Source organism: Oncorhynchus masou, chromosome 2 (assembly GCF_036934945.1).
Source record: "Oncorhynchus masou masou isolate Uvic2021 chromosome 2, UVic_Omas_1.1, whole genome shotgun sequence".
Taxonomy (NCBI): domain Eukaryota; kingdom Metazoa; phylum Chordata; class Actinopteri; order Salmoniformes; family Salmonidae; genus Oncorhynchus; species Oncorhynchus masou.
In genome coordinates this window covers 11948863-11969163 of record NC_088213.1, presented here as the reverse complement: position 1 = coordinate 11969163, position 20301 = coordinate 11948863, and the positions used below count along the sequence as shown (strand labels likewise).

The 20301-nt window shown below is 41.8% G+C and overlaps 1 protein-coding gene across 4 annotated transcripts in view; it reads right to left on the bottom strand.

Moving 5' to 3' along the window:
- Nucleotides 1–20006, bottom strand: part of LOC135555272 (leucine-rich repeat-containing protein 4C-like) — a 49679-nt gene extending 29673 nt beyond the window's left edge. Inside the window, exons 1-2 of one of the 4 annotated variants that reach the window (XR_010457853.1) lie at nt 18940–20006; nt 10825–11448 (exon numbers count right to left, since the gene is read on the bottom strand). The gene's annotated coding sequence lies outside the window, so the exon portion shown is untranslated. Of the gene's footprint in view, nt 1–10824; nt 11449–18548; nt 18605–18939 lie in introns of those variants that run through there. The other 3 variants (XR_010457854.1, XR_010457855.1, XM_064987590.1) reach the window with 3 other exon arrangements.
- Between the last annotated feature and the right edge of the window lie 295 nt (nt 20007–20301).

Below are 20301 nucleotides of genomic sequence, written 5' to 3'. Positions count from 1 at the left end.
CTCTCTCTCTCTCTCTCTCTCTCTCTCTGCATCTGTCTCTCTCCCTCCCTCTCTCCCTCCTCTCTCTCTCTCTCTCTCTGCGTCTGTCTCTCTCCCTCTCTCTCTCTCTCTTTGCCTGGGTGCAAAATGTAGGCACTCATCCCCTGAATACAGATGGCATTACACAAGCAATCTTGTAAAGAGCTGAGATGCACTGACGTGCTGGTGGCTGGAACGGCCAGAGAGCCAGAGTCCAGCTCCAATGCCTTGCCATGCCAAGCCCCTACAGGGCCTTCAGAAAGTATTCATACCACTAGACTTATTCCTCATTTTGTTGTTGTTACAGTCTGAATTCAACATGGGTTACATTGATTTTTCTCTCTCACCCATCTACACACGATACCCCATAAAAACCTGTTTTTACAAATGTTTGCACATTTATTGAAAATGAAATACAGAAATGTAATTTACATAATTATTCACACCCCTTTGCTATGCCACTCCAAATTGAGCTCAGGTGCATCCAATTTATTTTGATTATCCTTGAGATGTCACCACAACTTGATTGAAGTCCACCTGTGATAAATTCAATTGTTTAGACATGATTTAGAAATAAACACACCTGTCTATATATGGTCCCACTATAAGATCTCACAGCTGACAGTGCATGTCAGAGCAGAAGCTATACCATCTCCGAAATAGAATTGTGATGATAGGCAGATATCTGGCGAAGGGTGTAATTTCTCGAGTGTTGAACGTTTCCAAGAGCACAGTGGTCTCAATCATTGGGGATTTGTTTTGGGGGGGGGGAAATACCCAGAATCTGCCTAGAGCTGGCAGTCCTACCAAACTGAGCAACCTGGCAAGAAAGACGTTGGTCAGGAAAGTGACCAAGAACCCAATGACCACTCTGACAGAACTACGAAGCTCCTTGGCTGAGATGGGAGATCCTGCCAGAAGGACAACAGTCTCTATTGCACTTCACCAATCAGGGTTTTATGGGAGAGTGGCCAGACGGAAGCAACTTCTGAGAAAAAGGCACATTACAGGATTCCTGGAGTTTGCAAAAAGGCCCGTGAAGGACTCAGAGCATTGTCGTGTGATGAGACCAAAATTGAACTTTTAGGCCAGAATGCAAAGCGCTATGCCTGGAAAAGACAGGCACAGCACATCACCCATCTAACACCATCCCTACTGTGAAGCATGGTGGTGGCAGCATCATGTCATGTTGATGCTTTTCAGTGGCATGGACTGGTAAGGATAGAGGGAACAATGAATGGTGCCACACACAGGCAAACCGTTGATGAGAACCTGCTTCAGAGTGCAAATGGCCTTAGACTGGGGAGAAGATTTACGTTCCAACAGGACAATGCATACAGCCAAAGCAACGCTGGAATGGCTTCAGATCAAGAATGTGAAAGTCTTTGAGTGGCCCAGCCAACTCCCAGACTTGAATCCCATTGAAAATCTGTGGAAAGACTTCAAGATTGCTGTTCACTGCCGCTCCCCATCTAACTGAACAGAGCTTGAGAAAATCCCCAAATCCAGATGTGCAAAGCTGATCCAGACATCCCCAAGACGACTCAAAGCTGATCCAGACATCCCCAAGACGACTCAAAGCTGATCCAGACATCCCCAAGACGACTCAAAGCTGATCCAGACATCCCCAAGACGACTCAAAGCTGATCCAGACATCCCCAAGACGACTCAAAGCTGATCCAGACATCCCCAAGACGACTCAAAGCTGATCCAGACATCCCCAAGACGACTCAAAGCTGATACAGACATCCCCAAGATGACTCAAAGCTGATACAGACATCCCCAAGACGACTCAAAGCTGATACAGACATCCCCAAGACGACTCAAAGCTGATCCAGACATCCCCAAGACAACTCAAAGCTGTTACAGACATCCCCAAGATGACTCAAAGCTGATACATCCCCAAGACGACTCAAAGCTGATACAGACATCCCCAAGACGACTCAAAGCTGATCCAGACATCCCCAAGATGACTCAAAGCTGATCCAGACATCCCCAAGATGACTCAAAGCTGATCCAGACATCCCCAAGACGACTCAAAGCTGATCCAGACATCCCCAAGACGACTCAAAGCTGATACAGACATCCCCAAGATGACTCAAAGCTGATCCAGACAAACCCAAGACAACTCAAAGCTGATACAGACAACCCCAAGACGACTCAAAGCTGATCCAGACATCCCCAAGACGACTCAAAGCTGTTACAGACATCCCCAAGATGACACAAAGCTGATCCATACCCTAGACAACTCTAAGCTGATACAGACAAACCCTAGAAGACTCAAAGCTGATACATACCCTAGATAACTCAAAGCTGATCCAGACAAACCCAAGACGACTCAAAGCTGATCCAGACATCCCCAAGACGACTCAAAGCTGATCCAGACATCCCCAAGACAACTCAAAGCTGATCCAGACAAACCCAAGACGACTCAAAGCTGATACATACCCTAGACAACTCAAAGCTGATCCAGACAAACCCTAGAATACTCAAAGCTGATCCAGACATCCCCAAGACGACTCAAAGCTGTTACAGACATCCCCAAGATGACACAAAGCTGATCCATACCCTAGACAACTCTAAGCTGATACAGACAAACCCTAGAAGACTCAAAGCTGATACATACCCTAGATAACTCAAAGCTGATCCAGACAAACCCAAGACGACTCAAAGCTGATCCAGACATCCCCAAGACAACTCAAAGCTGTTACAGACATCCCCAAGATGACTCAAAGCTGATACATCCCCAAGACGACTCAAAGCTGATACAGACATCCCCAAGACGACTCAAAGCTGATCCAGACATCCCCTAGATGACTCAAAGCTGATCCAGACATCCCCAAGACAACTCAAAGCTGATCCAGACAAACCCAAGACGACTCAAAGCTGATACATACCCTAGACAACTCAAAGCTGATCCAGACAAACCCTAGAATACTCAAAGCTGATACAGACAAACCAAGACGACTCAAAGCTGTAATAGCCACCAAAGGTGATTCTACTAAGTATTGACTCAGGGGTGTGAATACTTATGTCAATTAGATTTCTGTATATATTTTTCAATGCATTTACTAAGATTTCTAAAAACATGTTTTCACTTTGTCATTATGGGGTATTGTTTGAAGATAGGTGAGAATTTGTTTTATTTCATCCATTTTGAATTCAGGCTGTAACAACAAAATGTGGAATAAGTCAAGGGGTGTGTAATGGTTTCTGAAGGCACTGTAAGCTGGAGCGCCCCAGCAGCCAAGCCCCCTGGCCTATGAAGTGTGAAATGAGCCTTTGTTTATTTAACACCTTAGTTTTCAGCGTCCACATGACTTATGTACTTCTATGCGTCTTCTATGCTATTTGCAGAGGTTATAGGTGCCTTATTCGGCATTGCAGCTTAAGCTTGTTGCATTGCAAGAATTAAGTATTAGATACAGTAATATTTGACAAGCACTCAACAATGCCTGATTTGCAACTTATTTGAATTTCATAAGCAGATTCCTATGTATCACAGCAACAAACCCTACAATAAAATGTGTGTAAAAGTATTCTCTCCTCTGACATCGTCCACAAGTGTTATCTTTATAAGATACAGTCATCTTTTCTCCTGCGCACGTCCCTCGTGGCCCTCGGAGCTGCTGGCTCCATGTTGCAGAAAAGGCCTGTCTCCTTGATCCTGGGTCATGAACACAGCCTCATCTGAAGAGGGACCTTTAAACACAGCTCTGTTTAATTAGACACCCTTATGTTCTCCAGCCCAGGCTCACAGGGTTGTATTCATTTGGCACCGAATGGAAGAAAACGGAATGAAACAGGAAGCGAATACCAGAGGCAGTCCAATGAGAGATGCTAGTTTTTGTTCTCTGTTGTAAAAAGTTTTGCTACGTGTTCCCTAATGAATAAGAGTCAGATGATATGGCCCCACAAAGACACCCTCCATTTCCTTTTCTCTGATAAATCCCCAGAACTGAGAAAGTGACTGCATTGCTGTAGGAAACATAGTAACTGGATCAATGATACAAGAAAACAACATTTTCATCAATTTTTTATGGCAGAAAAAAAGAATCAAAGTAGTGTTTTGAATCCCTGTGCATTTGGAGCAGCCTCCTCTTGTTCTTCACACATCTAATTTGCTCATGCATATTACAACATGCACCATTTGGCTCATGAATATGATATCGCCGGGACTGGGAGTCCCCGTAATCAACAATTAAGTCAACGTCTGCTAGTGGATTTCTAGATATGAGGCCCGGTTCTCTCTCTCTCTCTCCTGTGTATTAGTCTGATCACAACCATTGTTGTTGACTTGCTATTGCTACGGTAGAGCCAATATGTATGTATACATGCATTGTAATCCGTGCCTTTTCATGTCTACTTTTAATGGCATTCATGTTCATCTGTCATCTAATGATAATAATGACCTTTCATGACCAGACAAGGGAATGAGACTCCCAAACCTACTGTACTAGATCAGTGTTGACCAATCCATGTCTCCCATATCTACTGTACTAGATCAGTGTTGACCAATCCATGTCTCCCAAACCTACTGTACTAGATCAGTGTTGACCAATCCATGTCTCCCATATCTACTGTACTAGATCAGTGTTGACCAATCCATGTCTCCCATATCTACTGTACTAGATCAGTGTTGACCAATCCATGTCTCCCATACCTACTGTACTAGATCAGTGTTGACCAATCCATGTCTCCCATACCTACTATACTAGATCAGTGTTGACCAATCCATGTCTCCCATACCTACTGTACTAGATCAGTGTTGACCAATCCATGTCTCCCATACCTACTGTACCAGATCAGTCTTGACTAATCCATGTCTCCCATACCTACTGTACTAGATCAGTGTTGACCAATCCATGTCTCCCATACCTACTGTACCAGATCAGTCTTGACTAATCCATGTCTCCCATACCTACTGTACTAGATCAGTGTTGACCAATCCATGTCTCCCATACCTACTGTACTAGATCAGTCTTGACTAATCCATGTCTCCCATACCTACTGTACCAGATCAGTCTTGACTAATCCATGTCTCCCATACCTACTGTACTAGATCAGTGTTGACCAATCCATGTCTCCCATACCTACTGTACTAGATCAGTCTTGACTAATCCATGTCTCCCATACCTACTGTACCAGATCAGTCTTGACTAATCCATGTCTCCCATACCTACTGTACTAGATCAGTGTTGACCAATCCATGTCTCCCATACCTACTGTACTAGATCAGTCTTGACTAATCCATGTCTCCCATACCTACTGTACTAGATCAGTGTTGACCAATCCATGTCTCCCATACCTACTGTACTAGATCAGTCTTGACCAATCCATGTCTCCCATACCTACTGTACTAGATCAGTCTTGACTAATCCATGTCTCCCATACCTACTGTACTAGATCAGTGTTGACCAATCCATGTCTCCCATACCTACTGTACTAGATCAGTGTTGACCAATCCATGTCTCCCATACCTACTGTACCAGATCAGTCTTGACTAATCCATGTCTCCTATACCTACCGTGCTAGATCCGTCTTGACCAATCCATGTCTCCCATACCTACCGTGTTAGATCTAGATCAGTCGTGACCAATCCATGTCTCTCAAACCTGCCGTGCTAGATAAGTATTGACCAATCCATGTCTCTCAAACATACCGTGCTAGATTAGTATTGACCAATCCACTCCTCAGGGACCCCCAGCCGTAGACTGTTGCACATATTTGTTAAATCCCAGCACTAGCACACATGATCTAGCTAATCAAGGGCTTGAAGAAGGAGTTGATCAGTTTAATCAGGTGTGTTAGCGCTGATAGAACACACATGATCTAGCTAATCAAGGGCTTGAAGAATGAGTTGACCAGTTTAATCAGGTGTGTTAGCGCTGATAGAACACACATGATCTAGCTAATCAAGGGCTTGAAGAATGAGTTGACCAGTTGAATCAGGTGTGTTAGCGCTGATAGAACACACATGATCTAGCTAATCAAGGGCTTGAAGAAGGAGTTGACCAGTTTAATCAGGTGTGTTAGCGCTGATAGAACACACATGATCTAGCTAATCAAGGGCTTGAAGAATGAGTTGATCAGTTGAATCAGGTGTGTTAGCGCTGATAGAACACACATGATCTAGCTAATCAAGGGCTTGAAGAATGAGTTGACCAGTTGAATCAGGTGTGTTAGCGCTGATAGAACACACATGATCTAGCTAATCAAGGGCTTGAAGAATGAGTTGACCAGTTGAATCAGGTGTGTTAGCGCTGATAGAACACACATGATCTAGCTAATCAAGGGCTTGAAGAATGAGTTGACCAGTTGAATCAGGTGTGTTAGCGCTGATAGAACACACATGATCTAGCTAATCAAGGGCTTAAAGAATGAGTTGACCAGTTGAATCAGGTGTGTTAGCGCTGATAGAACACACGTGACAGCTCAAGGTAGCCTACCTGGTAAATGGAATTTCAAACACTACATGAATTCCATCTGTCACAATCATGCGAATAGGATTCTATGCTTTAGTGACAACCCCCATAAAAACGGATTTCTAAACCCTTCGCAAGGTCGGAATTTAAAATCTAAATTAGCTGAAGATCTAATTAAGAAATGTGTACCAAAATACTATGCACTCCTCATCCAGTGCTCGTACACAGGCTCGATGTGCACGCACTGGACTCTAACCACACACTCACACACACCACACTGACACACACACAAACACACACATACTACACTGACACACACACAGCTGTTACTCTCTGTTTGTTATCTATGCGTAGTCACTTTACACCTACCTACATGTATAGTACATATTACCTCAATTACCTCGACTACCCTGTACCCCCGCACATTGACTCAGTCCCGTTACCCCTGTATATAGTCTCGTTACTGTTATTTTATTGTGTTACTATTTTTCATTTTGTTTACTTAGCAGATTTGTCTGACTTTTTTGGGAGGAAATTGTTGGTTAATGGCTTGTCCATCAGCATTTCACAGTAAGGCCTCTGCTGTATACGGAGCATGTGTCAAATAAAACTCTGTTTGATTTGAGGATGCTCTCCACCCAACCCCTGCCCTGAAGCCGAACGATGGCAGAACTCCAACCTGCCATATGTACCGTAGCATGGCTACACTAGAGCAACAGAGTGGAGGGCTAAGTATGTCCTAAAGGAATACCTGGCCAAACAAAATACTACGCAAACACACCAGCATGTATATGATTGCAGGACTATTCAATCAAAAGTGGCATTGGGAAGTTTTCTGGTAAGACTAACATTTTGCCCACTGCACTAAAGCTCGGTTTCAAATAAGATGGTAAATATTGTATTAAAAGATTAAATTTATCCGACCGTGAATTATTCTACAATGTAAGATTAGCACACAAGATATAACAGCAATAGGAAATATAAGCCAAGACTGCTGCAGTTTCCAACCAACCTACGCTGAACAGAACCATAAGACTGATGAGGTAACCTTCCAAGGACAAGACTGCTGCAGTTTCTAACCAACCTACGCTGAACAGAACCATAAGACTGATGAGGTTGCCTTCCAAGGACAAGACTGCTGCAGTTTCTAACCAACCTACGCTGAACAGAACCATAAGACTGATGAGGTAACCTTCCAAGGACAAGACTGCTGCAGTTTCTAACCAACCTACGCTGAACAGAACCATAAGACTGATGAGGTTGCCTTCCAAGGACAAGACTGCTGCAGTTTCTAACCAACCTACGCTGAACAGAACCATAAGACTGATGAGGTAGCCTTCCAAGGACAAGACTGCTGCAGTTTCTAACCAACCTACGCTGAACAGAACCATAAGACTGATGAGGTTGCCTTCCAAGGACAAGACTGCTGCAGTTTCTAACCAACCTACGCTGAACAGAACCATAAGACTGATGAGGTAGCCTTCCAAGGACAAGACTGCTGCAGTTTCTAACCAACCTACGCTGAACAGAACCATAAGACTGATGAGGTAACCTTCCAAGGACAAGACTGCTGCAGTTTCTAACCAACCTACGCTGAACAGAACCATACTACTGATGAGGTAGCCTTCCAAGGACAAGACTGCTGCAGTTTCTAACCAACCTACGCTGAACAGAACCATACTACTAATGAGGTAACCTTCCAAGGACAAGACTGCTGCAGTTTCTAACCAACCTACGCTGAACAGAACCATACTACTAATGAGGTAACCTTCCAAGGACAAGACTGCTGCAGTTTCTAACCAACCTACGCTGAACAGAACCATACTACTGATGAGGTAGCCTTCAAAGGACAAGACTGCTGCAGTTTCTAACCAACCTACGCTGAACAGAACCATACTACTGATGAGGTAACCTTCCAAGGACAAGACTGCTGCAGTTTCTAACCAACCTACGCTGAACAGAACCATACTACTGATGAGGTAACCTTCCAAGGACAAGACTGCTGCAGTTTCTAACCAACCTACGCTGAACAGAACCATACGACTGATGAGGTAACCTTCCAAGGACAAGACTGCTGCAGTTTCTAACCAACCTACGCTGAACAGAACCATACAACTGATGAGGTAACCTTCCAAGGACAAGACTAGCTCAAACAGCATACAGTAGCACCATTTCTTTAGTCAGAAATTGATTTTCACACTTATTTTGTAGAGTCTTTAAGTAGATGCAAAGCATGTCAGTGAGACCTGTCGGATTGGTCTGTTCAGAGGACAAACATGAATGAAGTTAGTAATTCACTCCACATTTGATTGGTGACTATAGACCACAAATGACTGATTCCATTTCCTCATGATGAATGACTGTGAGGGAATATCTGCATGTTCACTGGAGTGGAGTTATCACGACCATCTCTTTAAGAGTTAGGTAAACAGACAATAAAACGAGAGAGGGAAAAGGAGATGGAGAGAGTAGAGTAGAGGTAAAGAAAGCAGGGTGGGATTTGTGAAATAAAAGGAGTGAGTGAGCGAAGATCAGCTTCCTCCATCAACATGACAATCTATCATCGCTTTAGTTATTACTAAGAATTTCTAAAGGATTTTCCTGGTAAGAAGGAGTGTGTTCAAAGGCTTCCTATGGATATTAACAGATGAGATATGCAGACGCTTCGTGGCAAAGCCCTTTGGAGCTCTTTAGCATTAGCAGTTTTTAAGCAGAGGCCTGTATTTTATCCAAGGCATCTTCTACTGAAATAGCTGTATTTTATCAGAGGCATCTTCTACTGAAATAGCTGTATTTTATCAGAGGCATCTTCTACTGAAATAGCTGTATTTTATCAGAGGCATCTTCTACTGAAATAGCTGTATTTTATCAGAGGCATCTTCTACTGAAATAGCTGTATTTTATCAGAGGCACCTTCTACTGAAATAGCTGTATTTTATCTGGAGCACTGTTGGATTCTGTCATGTGTAGGAGTGTGATTAGGTAGGCAGAAAGGTGCCAACCAGGGCTTGTTGGTGGGTGGTTGGTTTACACTGTAGCTACTCTCTATTGGTCAAAGCTCTGCCACACAGAGGAAGATTCTATACCTGCAGTGACTCAGTGAATGGGTGCGTTTCAGGTGCACACATTCTGTGCAGGTCTGTGCAGGTCATCAGATGTTTGCAGTAATTAGAGGAATGTTTGAAGTATCAGGAAGCACATCAATATGATATGATGATCTTCTAAACTCCTCAGGCCTGCATACTGTAGACTCTGTGTTTTTGGAACGCACTCATTAGATGAACCCTTGAGGTTCCGTCCACGGAATCAGTGAGAGAGAGGAGGAAGTTTAGTGTTTCTCTGACCTAGACTTTCCCAGAGTCTCAAAAATAAACATCAATGCTTGGAGGCGTGGGGCAGTTCTGGCGCAAAACGCTTGCATTCTATATCCCGGTTCATATACTACGTTCCTGTGAAAAGTCTCATTCTATATCCTGGTTCATATACTACATTCCTGTGAAAAGTCTCATTCTATATCCTGGTTCATATACTACGTTCCTGTGAAAAGTCTCATTCTATATCCTGGTTCATATACTACGTTCCTATGAAAAGTCTCATTCTATATCCTGGTTCATATACTACATTCCTGTGAAAAGTCTCATTCTATATCCCGGTTCATATACTACGTTCCTATGAAAAGTCTCATTCTATATCCTGGTTCATATACTACGTTCCTATGAAAAGTCTCATTCTATATCCTGGTTCATATACTACGTTCCTGTGAAAAGTCTCATTCTATATCCTGGTTCATATACTACATTCCTGTGAAAAGTCTCATTCTATATCCTGGTTCATATACTACGTTCCTGTGAAAAGTCTCATTCCATATCCTGGTTCATATACTACGTTCCTGTGAAAAGTCTCATTCTATATCCTGGTTCATATACCACGTTCCTATGAAAAGTCTCATTCTATATCCTGGTTCATATACTACGTTCCTGTGAAAAGTCTCATTCTATATCCTGGTTCATATACTACATTCCTGTGAAAAGTATCATTCTATATCCTGGTTCATATACTACATTCCTGTGAAAAGTATCATTCTATATCCTGGTTCATATACTACATTCCTGTGAAAAGTCTCATTCTATATCCTGGTTCATATACTACATTCCTGTGAAAAGTATCATTCTATATCCTGGTTCATATACTACGTTCCTATGAAAAGTCTCATTCTATATCCTGGTTCATATACTACATTCCTGTGAAAAGTCTCATTCTATATCCTGGTTCATATACTACATTCCTGTGAAAAGTCTCATTCTATATCCTGGTTCATACACTACATTCCTATGAAAAGTTTTTTTTTTTTTTTTTACCTTTATTTTACTAGGCAAGTCAGTTAAGAACAAATTCTTATGAAAAGTCTTAACGCATTATGACAAACAATCTACCTGCTGGTTCTTGGTAAAGTGTTACCATGGTATTTTCCGGTCCTTGTCAACAACCCTCTGAACTGTGTCCCTCTCTGGGATAAGAAGCCACCTGTAAAGTTTAAACCACATTAGACAGAAAGCCAACATCACAGACAACGGGACGGGCCTGTCTTCTTCACATTTAGCATGCTAACTTTGATTTAAATGTCAGGATTGCAGAGTGACAGGCTGCGGAACAGGCTGAATAATCCTCTTTCAGGAGCACGGAACCATGACGATCCTGACTGCCACAGTGGCTGGAATAATGAGAAGAGTTCCATCAGTCTGGCCAGGCTGATACGTTGGTCGAACTCATTCACAAGCAGTCAACTTCATCGAGATATGGCCTGCTGTCTCCAGACCGGACACAAACATATGTTTCATCAGGGGGAGGGTGGTTCAGTAACCATCCACCAAGACTGGATGGGCAGGAAGATAGGGGCTAAATCAGGGTCAGTGCTCTGTGATATTGGGGAAGCCCCACTTCAGAAGGACAGAACAGCTGATTAGGGTTTGAGCAGGAGACACAAGGTGAGGGAGATCGTTGTTTACTAGAAAGGAGGGACACAGACAAACAGACACACACAGATACACAGACACTCATAAACATGCACAGACAGACACTCACGCACACACATACTGTGGAATTTATCTCCCTGTGGACTTTCTCTTCAGTAGATCCCTCAACTGAAACACTATTGAACATCAATCCTGTACAGTACGAGTACAACAGGAAAGATAATGATCTGAACAAATGGATCAGCATGTTTGCCATTGACAAACGTCCAAGACAGTCAGAAATTAACATTCGTGAACATTTTATTTCCTTGGCTTGCAGTCGTATAACACTCAATGGAAGCAGGCAGCAGCTGCCTACTGGAAGCAGAGTTGGGAGACATTTAAGTGATGCATGTCAATAGCCTGGTTACACCACTGAACACTGCAGCATTCCAGTGTGGTTTAAACAGGCTAGTCGATATAGTCACCAAAGGTTTATCTAAGTCAAAGGTGTATAAATCCGAGCCTGGAGGTCCGATGTACTGCTGGTTGTCTTCTCTACCTGATAATTAATTGCACTCACCTAGTGTCCTGGTGTCCCAGGTCTAAATCTGTTCCTGATTAGAGGGGAACAATGAAAATCAGCAGTGATTGTTTTCACATTAAAGGACCCGAACAGTGGCTGTCTGACAGCAAGGCTCATATACTGTAACCATCCATGGCTATATCAACATATGCACCAATTTTATAAGATGAATATACATTATTAATTTAGAAAGATTGTCAATATTATGCCTCGTCAAATTGTAGGGGGCAGATAAGATACCTTGTATTCCGGACATGCACTGGATGGACACTGTAAGTGGGCTGATTGTTGCAGGATTGACACGCTCAAAATATGTATCATCTTTTAATCGAGCAAGATGGAACCGAAGGCACTTTCTCAACTGGGTTGTTCCACTAAATGAGTGCCCTTTGCATCCCTTTGATATTTTAAGTAGAAATTGTGCACCAATATTGGAGTGAAAAGCCTGTTATATTCAATTAAATGCCCTTTAATAAACACCACATGGAGAATTTAATAAATTTTACTTTTTTATATGAATAAAGACTTGGTAATGTGTCAAAATTCAGCATTTTGAAATGTCCCTCCATGCACCTTCTGTAACCTCCAGTAAGACTGTAACCTACTGAACCATAACATCTCTCCAGGTTTTCACCATCGTTGTAAAGCCTATTTATGTTGTTGCTTTGATAAAGTCATTTCCTGAAGATGATTATTTACAGTGACCTCCAACAGTATTGGAACCATAACATCTCTCCAGGTTTTCACCATCGTTGTAAAGCATAGTTATGTTGTTGCTTTGATAAAGTCATTTCCTGAAGATGATTATTTACAGTGACCTCCAACAGTATTGGAACCGTGACATGTTTTTGTTTTGTTTTGGCTCTGTACTCCGGCACTTTGGATTTGAAATGATACAATGACTGTGCAGACTGTCAGCTTTAATTTGAGTGTATTTTCATCAATATCAGGGGAACCGTTGTGAAATTACAGCACTTTATGTACATAGTTCCCCCATTTTATGGGACTAAAAGTATTGGGACAAATTCACATATGTGTATTTAAGTAGTCAAAAATGTTGAATTTGTTCCCATATTCCTAGCATGCATTGACTACATCAAGCTTGTGACTCCACAAACTTGTTGGATGCATTTACTGTTAGTTTTGGTTGTGTTTCAGAAAATGTTGTGCCCAATAGAAATGAATGTTTAATAATGTATTGTGTCATTTTGGAGTCACATTTATTGTAAATAAGAATATAACATGGTTCTAAACACTTCTACATGAATGTGGATGCTACTATGATTACGCATAGTCCTGAATGAATCGTGAATAATGATGAGTGAGAAAGTTAGAGGCACAAATATCATGCCTCCAAGACATGCTATCCTCTCACCATTACAATAACAAGGAGAGGTTAGCATTTTTATCATACCCCCAAGGCATGCTAATCTCTCAGCATTACAATTACAGGGGAGGTTAGCATTTTTTATCATACCCCCAAGACATGCTAATCTCTCAGCATTACAATTAAAGGGGAGGTTAGCATTTTTTATCATACCCCCAAGACATGCTAATCTCTCAGCATTACAATTACAGGGGAAGTTAGCATTTTTTATCATACCCCCAAGACATGCTAATCTCTCAGCATTACAATTACAGGGGAAGTTAGCATTTTTTATCATACCCCCAAGACATGCTAATCTCTCAGCATTACAATTACAGGGGAAGTTAGCATTTTTTATCATACCCCCAAGACATGCTAATCTCTCAGCATTACAATTAAAGGGGAGGTTAGCATTTTTTATCATACCCCCAAGACATGCTAATCTCTCAGCATTACAATTACAGGGGAGGTTAGCATTTTTTATCATACCCCCAAGACATGCTAATCTCTCAGCATTACAATTACAGGGGAGGTTAGCATTTTTTATCATACCCCCAAGACATGCTAATCTCTCACCATTACAATTACAGGGGAGGTTAGCTTTTTTTTATCATAGCCCCAAGACATGCTAATCTCTCACCATTACAATAACTGGGGAAGTTAGCATATATTGTATTATATTGTATCATCCAAAGTGGTGGAGTACAAAGCCAAAACAACAACAAATGTGTTACTGTCCCAATAGTTTTGGAGCTCACTGTATTTCATGTGATTAGTGATTCATTTTAGGGTAAAAAACAACAATCCGGCCCTCGTTTTAAGGTCAACCCTGTTCTGTAAACTGAACTCTCGTTTTAATATGGTGAAACTATTCCTTTTTAAATATTTTTTTGTCAAGATAAATATTGAACATCTAATAGTGTAAAACCTGGTGAGCACCATTTTCTGGTGGGAAACTGAATGGGTCGAGCATAACGCAGCAACCCTATTACTCGTAGACAGACAGGCAACAAAAAAATCAACAATTTCTTTCTTTTTTTGTTACAAGCTTCCATTCATCCTGTCACAAGGGGATTTATGGCTGATTAAAGATGAAATCGTCAACTCTGTTACGGTCAACCCTGTTACGGTCAACCCTGTTACTTTATTTGGCACTTAATAGGCACTTAATATAGTCATTTTTATTTAACCTCTTGAGATAGGGAAACTAGTTTTTTAACATAAAAAATGGATATGCCCCCATTTTTCAATTTTCACCTAAAATGACATACCCAACTCTAACTGCCTGTAGCTCAGGCCCTGAAGCAAGAATATGCATATGCATGAAAGGAAACACTTTGAAGGTTGTGGAAATGTGAAAGAGATGTTGGAGAATATAACACATTAGATCTGATAAAAGATAATACAAAAAACAACAACATTCTTTTGTATTTTTTTGTTGTACCATCATCTTTGAAATTCAAGAGAAAGGCCATAATGTATTATTCCAGCCCAGGTATAATTTAGATTTTGGCCACTAGATGGCAGCAGTCTATGTGCAACTTGTTAGACTGATCCGAGGGACCAATTTTAATTCTGTTCAAAATGTTGTATAAAGACTGCCCAAATGTGCCTAGTTTGTTTATTAATTATTCTTCATGTTGAAAATTATGCGCTCTCCTCAAACAATAACATGGTGTTCTTTCACTGTAATAGCTACTGTAAATTGGACAGTGCAGTTAGATTAACAACAATTTAAGCTTTCTGCCAATATCATATATGTCTACGTCCTAGGAAATGTTCTTGTTACTTACAAACTTATGCTAATCCCATTAGCCTACGTTAGCTCAACCGTCCTGTGGAAGGGATACCGATCCCGAAGAAGTTAACGACAGAATGAATTACATTTTTTACGACATAATGTTAAAATGAGGTGAAAACAAAACTAAATAAATAATCTTAAAGGCATGGACCACAGTATAAGTATGATGCAGTATATCGACTATAGTAGAAGTATGAGGCAGTATATCGACTATAGTAGAAGTATGAGGCAGTATATCAACTATAGTAGAAGTATGAGGCAGTATATCGACTATAGTAGAAGCATGAGGCAATGCATCGACTACAGTAGAAGTAAGAGTCAATATATCAACTACAGTAGAGTTATGAGGCAGTGTATGGACTACAGTAGAAGTATGAGGCAGTGTATTGACTACAGTAGAAGTATGAGGCAGTATATCAACTATAGTAGAAGCATGAGGCAGTGCATCGACTACAGTAAAAGTAAGAGGCAATGTATCAACTACAGTAAAAGTATGAGGCAGTGTATGTACCACAGTAGAAGTAAGAGTCAATATATCAACTACTTTAGAATATGAGGAAGTGTATCAACTACAACTACTTTAGAATATGAGGCAGTGAATCAACTACAGTAGAGGTATGAGGCAGTGTATGGACTACAGTAGAAGTATGAGGCAGTGTATTGATGACAGTAGAAGTATGAGGCAGTGAATCAACTACAGTAGAAGTATGAGGTAGTGTATGGACTACAGTATAAGTATGAGGCAGTGTATGTACTACAGTAGAAGTAAGAGTCAATATATCAACTACTTTAGAATATGAGGAAGTGTATCAACTACAGTAGAGGTATGAGGCAGTGTATGGACTACAGTAGAAGTATGAGGCAGTGTATTGATGACAGTAGAAGTATGAGGCAGTGAATCAACTACAGTATAAGTATGAGGCAGTGTATGGACTACAGTAGAAGTATGAGGCAGTGGCAGCACATGTGTCTACTTCCTCTTAGTTCAACTCCTCAGTATGAATGAGACATAGCATGGTCATACTGTAATTAGTGCATATATTCTTCTAAACAGCATGCAGTATTGTTAGTACAATACTGTAAAAATACCTTCAGTAAACTGTAGGTAATAGTTACATTCTGACACAGACCCCCCAGTGTGCATTTAGGCTGCCCGGGGTGTATTTAGCCTCCCCCCAGTGTGCATTTAGGCTGCCCGGGGTGTATTTAGCCCCCCCCCCCCCCAGTGTGAAGTTAGGCTGCCGGGGTGTATTTAGCCCCCCCCCCCCCCCCAGTGTACATTTAGACTGCCCGGGGTGTATTTAGCCCCCCCAGTGTGAAGTTAGGCTGCCCCCCCCCCCCCCCCCAGTGTGCAGTTAGGCTGCCCGGGGTGCATTTAGCCCCCTCCCCAGTGTGAATGTAGCCCCCCATGTAATCTACAGTATTATCACTGAACAATGCTGCCTGGGGTGTATTTAGCCCCCCCCCCCCCCCCAGTGTGCAGTTAGGCTGCCCGGGGTGCATTTAGCCCCCCCCCCAGTGTGAATGTAGCCCCCCATGTAATCTACAGTATTATCACTGAACAATGCTGACCAAGATCTTCACAAGCCTCCACTGGAGGACACTGATGGCCAGTGTTAATGAATGACCTTTAAAGGAAAGTTCATCCTCTCAGCAACAAATGACTGGGGAAGATTGGCACCACATTATTAGATGGTATCAATCTTTCTGACTCCTTTAGGATTGAGGCGTGGACATTTCTCTAAATTAATATCATGTGATCTAGACCACAGAAGGTGTGGAATACCAAACTCAGCTTGACCCGAGAACGCATTTGAGAAATGAGAACATCACACAACATTTATATGAATTTCTATGTCATCCAAACCAAACTCTTGGCAACTCATTCAAGCCAGACTTTGATACTTCATATATTTGAAGATGCTTAAGGCCAGAAGTCAGTGAGAAACTCAGACTGTGATTTAAGTTGATAAATCAAGGCATTAGACTGTGAAATGTAACATTGTATTGATTCCATGCTCACGGGACCCAACAGACGTGTCACTTCACACCATGAGTGCAATCTGCTTCCATGATTTGCACTGCTAAACATATTCAGTGCTATGGAATAGTAACAGTCAGTTTCAGGTTGAAGTAATTCAAGAAGAAGACCAAACAGCTTCCATCATAGTAATTAGTTGAACACGACTAATTTAAAGTGGTATATTACGCACATAGCAGACATGCCATTATTGAAAGAAATATAAATGGAATTTAAGGTAATGTGTGCCTTTGGCAAAACATGACAGGGGTTTCCTATTACCAGCATGAGACAAAAAGTAAATATCATTCTTCTTGAGCTGCTGGTATTTTGGCAAATGGTGAATATGCAACAACATGTGAAGAGATAATATACTTCATGCATATTTCAATGAATGTTCTGAAGAAACAACGTTTACAGTGAGAAACCATTGAAATGAAAGTCCATGCCAATTGAAACATTCATGTTTTCTCAATGCACAGTTGCCTTAAAACCTGCTAATGACATACATGGCATACGGGTTAATGGTTATTTATAATGGAGAAACGTACATGAACACAGTATTACTATCTAAAGAAATGTGCTTTTATGTTCTGGGGAATATGCTTTCATGCTCGGGTAAATCTATATAGGAGGCCTAACAAGGTATCGCCCTCCAGTATCCTAACGCGGGTAGTATTTTCAGCACCACCTTCCAATGGACAGCTCACATCAACACGTAACTCACCCAAGCGTGACGCCCCGTTGAGGCACCGCAGCTATAATATAACACCCACTATTTAGAATCTGAATCAGCACCAAATTACATAACTCCTGGTTAGACTTCATGCTCATTCTGGTCAACAGTGCTAAGGAATCCGATTGGGGGAAATAAACACTAATGCACCTCCATCACATTCCATTAGCAGCTGTGCCACCGGAAGACCACTGGGGTTGAGACACAAGCAGTCTCATGTGGGCTGACACTCCGCTCGAGTCAATTGCTTTGAACGTCATAAATATCACGGTGGATTTAACATGCACGGATACAGAGTTAGTGGTTATAAGCTAATTGGGGGGCCGAGTCAGTTGAGAAATATTACTCAAAACATCCAAAATCTAAGAAACCCTATTGTAGAACTCACCTGAAGAATTTGGTGGGTCAATCTGGTGGCCCCCGTGCTGCAAATGTGTCATTACTAAGCGGCATGACGAACCACACCTGAGCTGAATATGAATGACCATATGACGTATTCTAGCAACATTGGTATAATGGCTATACAGGGATTTACAGAATCCCGAATCTACCTAAACACACTGTCTCACCAAACGGTTTAGGACATACCCCATCATTAAATAAATAAAGCCTATTATTACGTATATATTTATCCAACCACTTACTATGTCTCTTTCGGACTCTGTGTCTCTCTCTCTCTCTCTCTCTCTCTCTCTCGCTCTCTCTCGCTCTCTCTCTCGCTCTCTCTCTCTCTCGCTCTCTCTCGCTCTCTCTCTCTCTTAAACACACATGCACATATACACACACGCAAGCGCGCGCGAGAGAGCTTCACATGGTTTAATTATGTCTTTAAAAAATGTGAATTAACATCAACTATTGCACATGTAGCCTAAAAGCGAAATTATAGCGACATTAGTCTATAGCGGAAAACGGTGTCGTGTTGAACACCCGAATGACCACTCTGTCGTGAAGAGTAGCCGAGATGGATAAGAAAGATTAAAGTGCCTAACTTAATGTAGATATAAGAGGTGAATAAATCAAATAAAAGATACTTACGCATTTTCTCGAAGATATGGGATTGTGCTCAAAATGAAGCAAAAAAAATCAAACACACCAGGGCCAAGGTATCCGATTGGATTGGCTGTAAGACCGATGCACAATTCTCACCCATGTGAAAGGATTCGAGGCAACCACACGTAGTCTACATCGACAGCAACGGAATCAAAAACGTAAGAAAACGAACCTCGAACGCAATAAAAAAAATATACAAATGATCAAAAAGAGGTGCATGAAATTGGGATGAATCCACCATTCCTGTGGCCACAGTGGAGAAAACCCGCGGGGTGCTGGTAGCTTTTCACTTTGTATTCCGATGCTGCCGAGTTTGTGAGAGAGCGATAAGTCTGTGGCTATTTCTTCATATAGCCCTTTCCTGTGGAACTGAACGTGGTGCCCTATATAGGATTTCTCAGTGAAATGATTCTTGAGCGCACACAGTTAATGCCATAAACAGAGATTGAAATGGACTATCCACATTTCGATTGATGTTCATCCCTTATTGGTGCAGTTCTCTGATAGCCTACTGGAGGATTTGCAGAGGTATAATGTCAGTTAACATAAAGGGTCACATGTCCAGCCAATATTCCCGAACATGATCGATGTAGCAAGCGTAGAATCAAAAAAATATAGAAGTATATGCACGGATGCAGTCGAGGTGTGTACATACATGTCTCAAAAGGACGCAGCCATTCTTATTCGAATGTTCTGATCCAAATTCGTCAAACAACCACCCAATGCATCCATAGCCAATCCATCAACTTGATTCCCTGGGAAATAACGCAGAGCCTAATACGCAAACCAATGGTATATGAGCGCGCGGAATGTAGCCTATATGCGCTCTGTAATTACTAAATATCCACCAGAAGCTGGTTTTCGATGCAGTCCGGTAGGCCACCTATTTAACATAAGCGTAACTATTGATAACAATTTTTGCGTTGTCAGGGGGATTTGTGGGATCCGTGTAACATCAGCACCATCAATATTCCGTGTGTTCCATATCCACCGGGGAGCCACTGTGTTCTAATCGCTCTTGCGCTTGCTGCAGTCCATGGCTCGAATAGGGAGGGAGCACATGGAATTCATTAGACTGCATGGTCCGAGCTCAGCGATGTAAAAAATACCACTGCCGTGTGTGTGGTAGGCTATAGACTGCAACCTCTCTAGTATTCGCCTATCCATCGTCTCATTCTACCGACCTTCCATTTGGGTTACATCTCTCCGAACTCATTAATTATTGACTGATCAATAGCATTAGCACATAAAGGCCAGAGGGTATGGTGTGTGTGTGTGTGTGTGTGTGTGTGTGTGTGTGTGTGTGTGTGTGTGTGTGTGTGTGTGTGTGTGTGTGTGTGTGTGTGT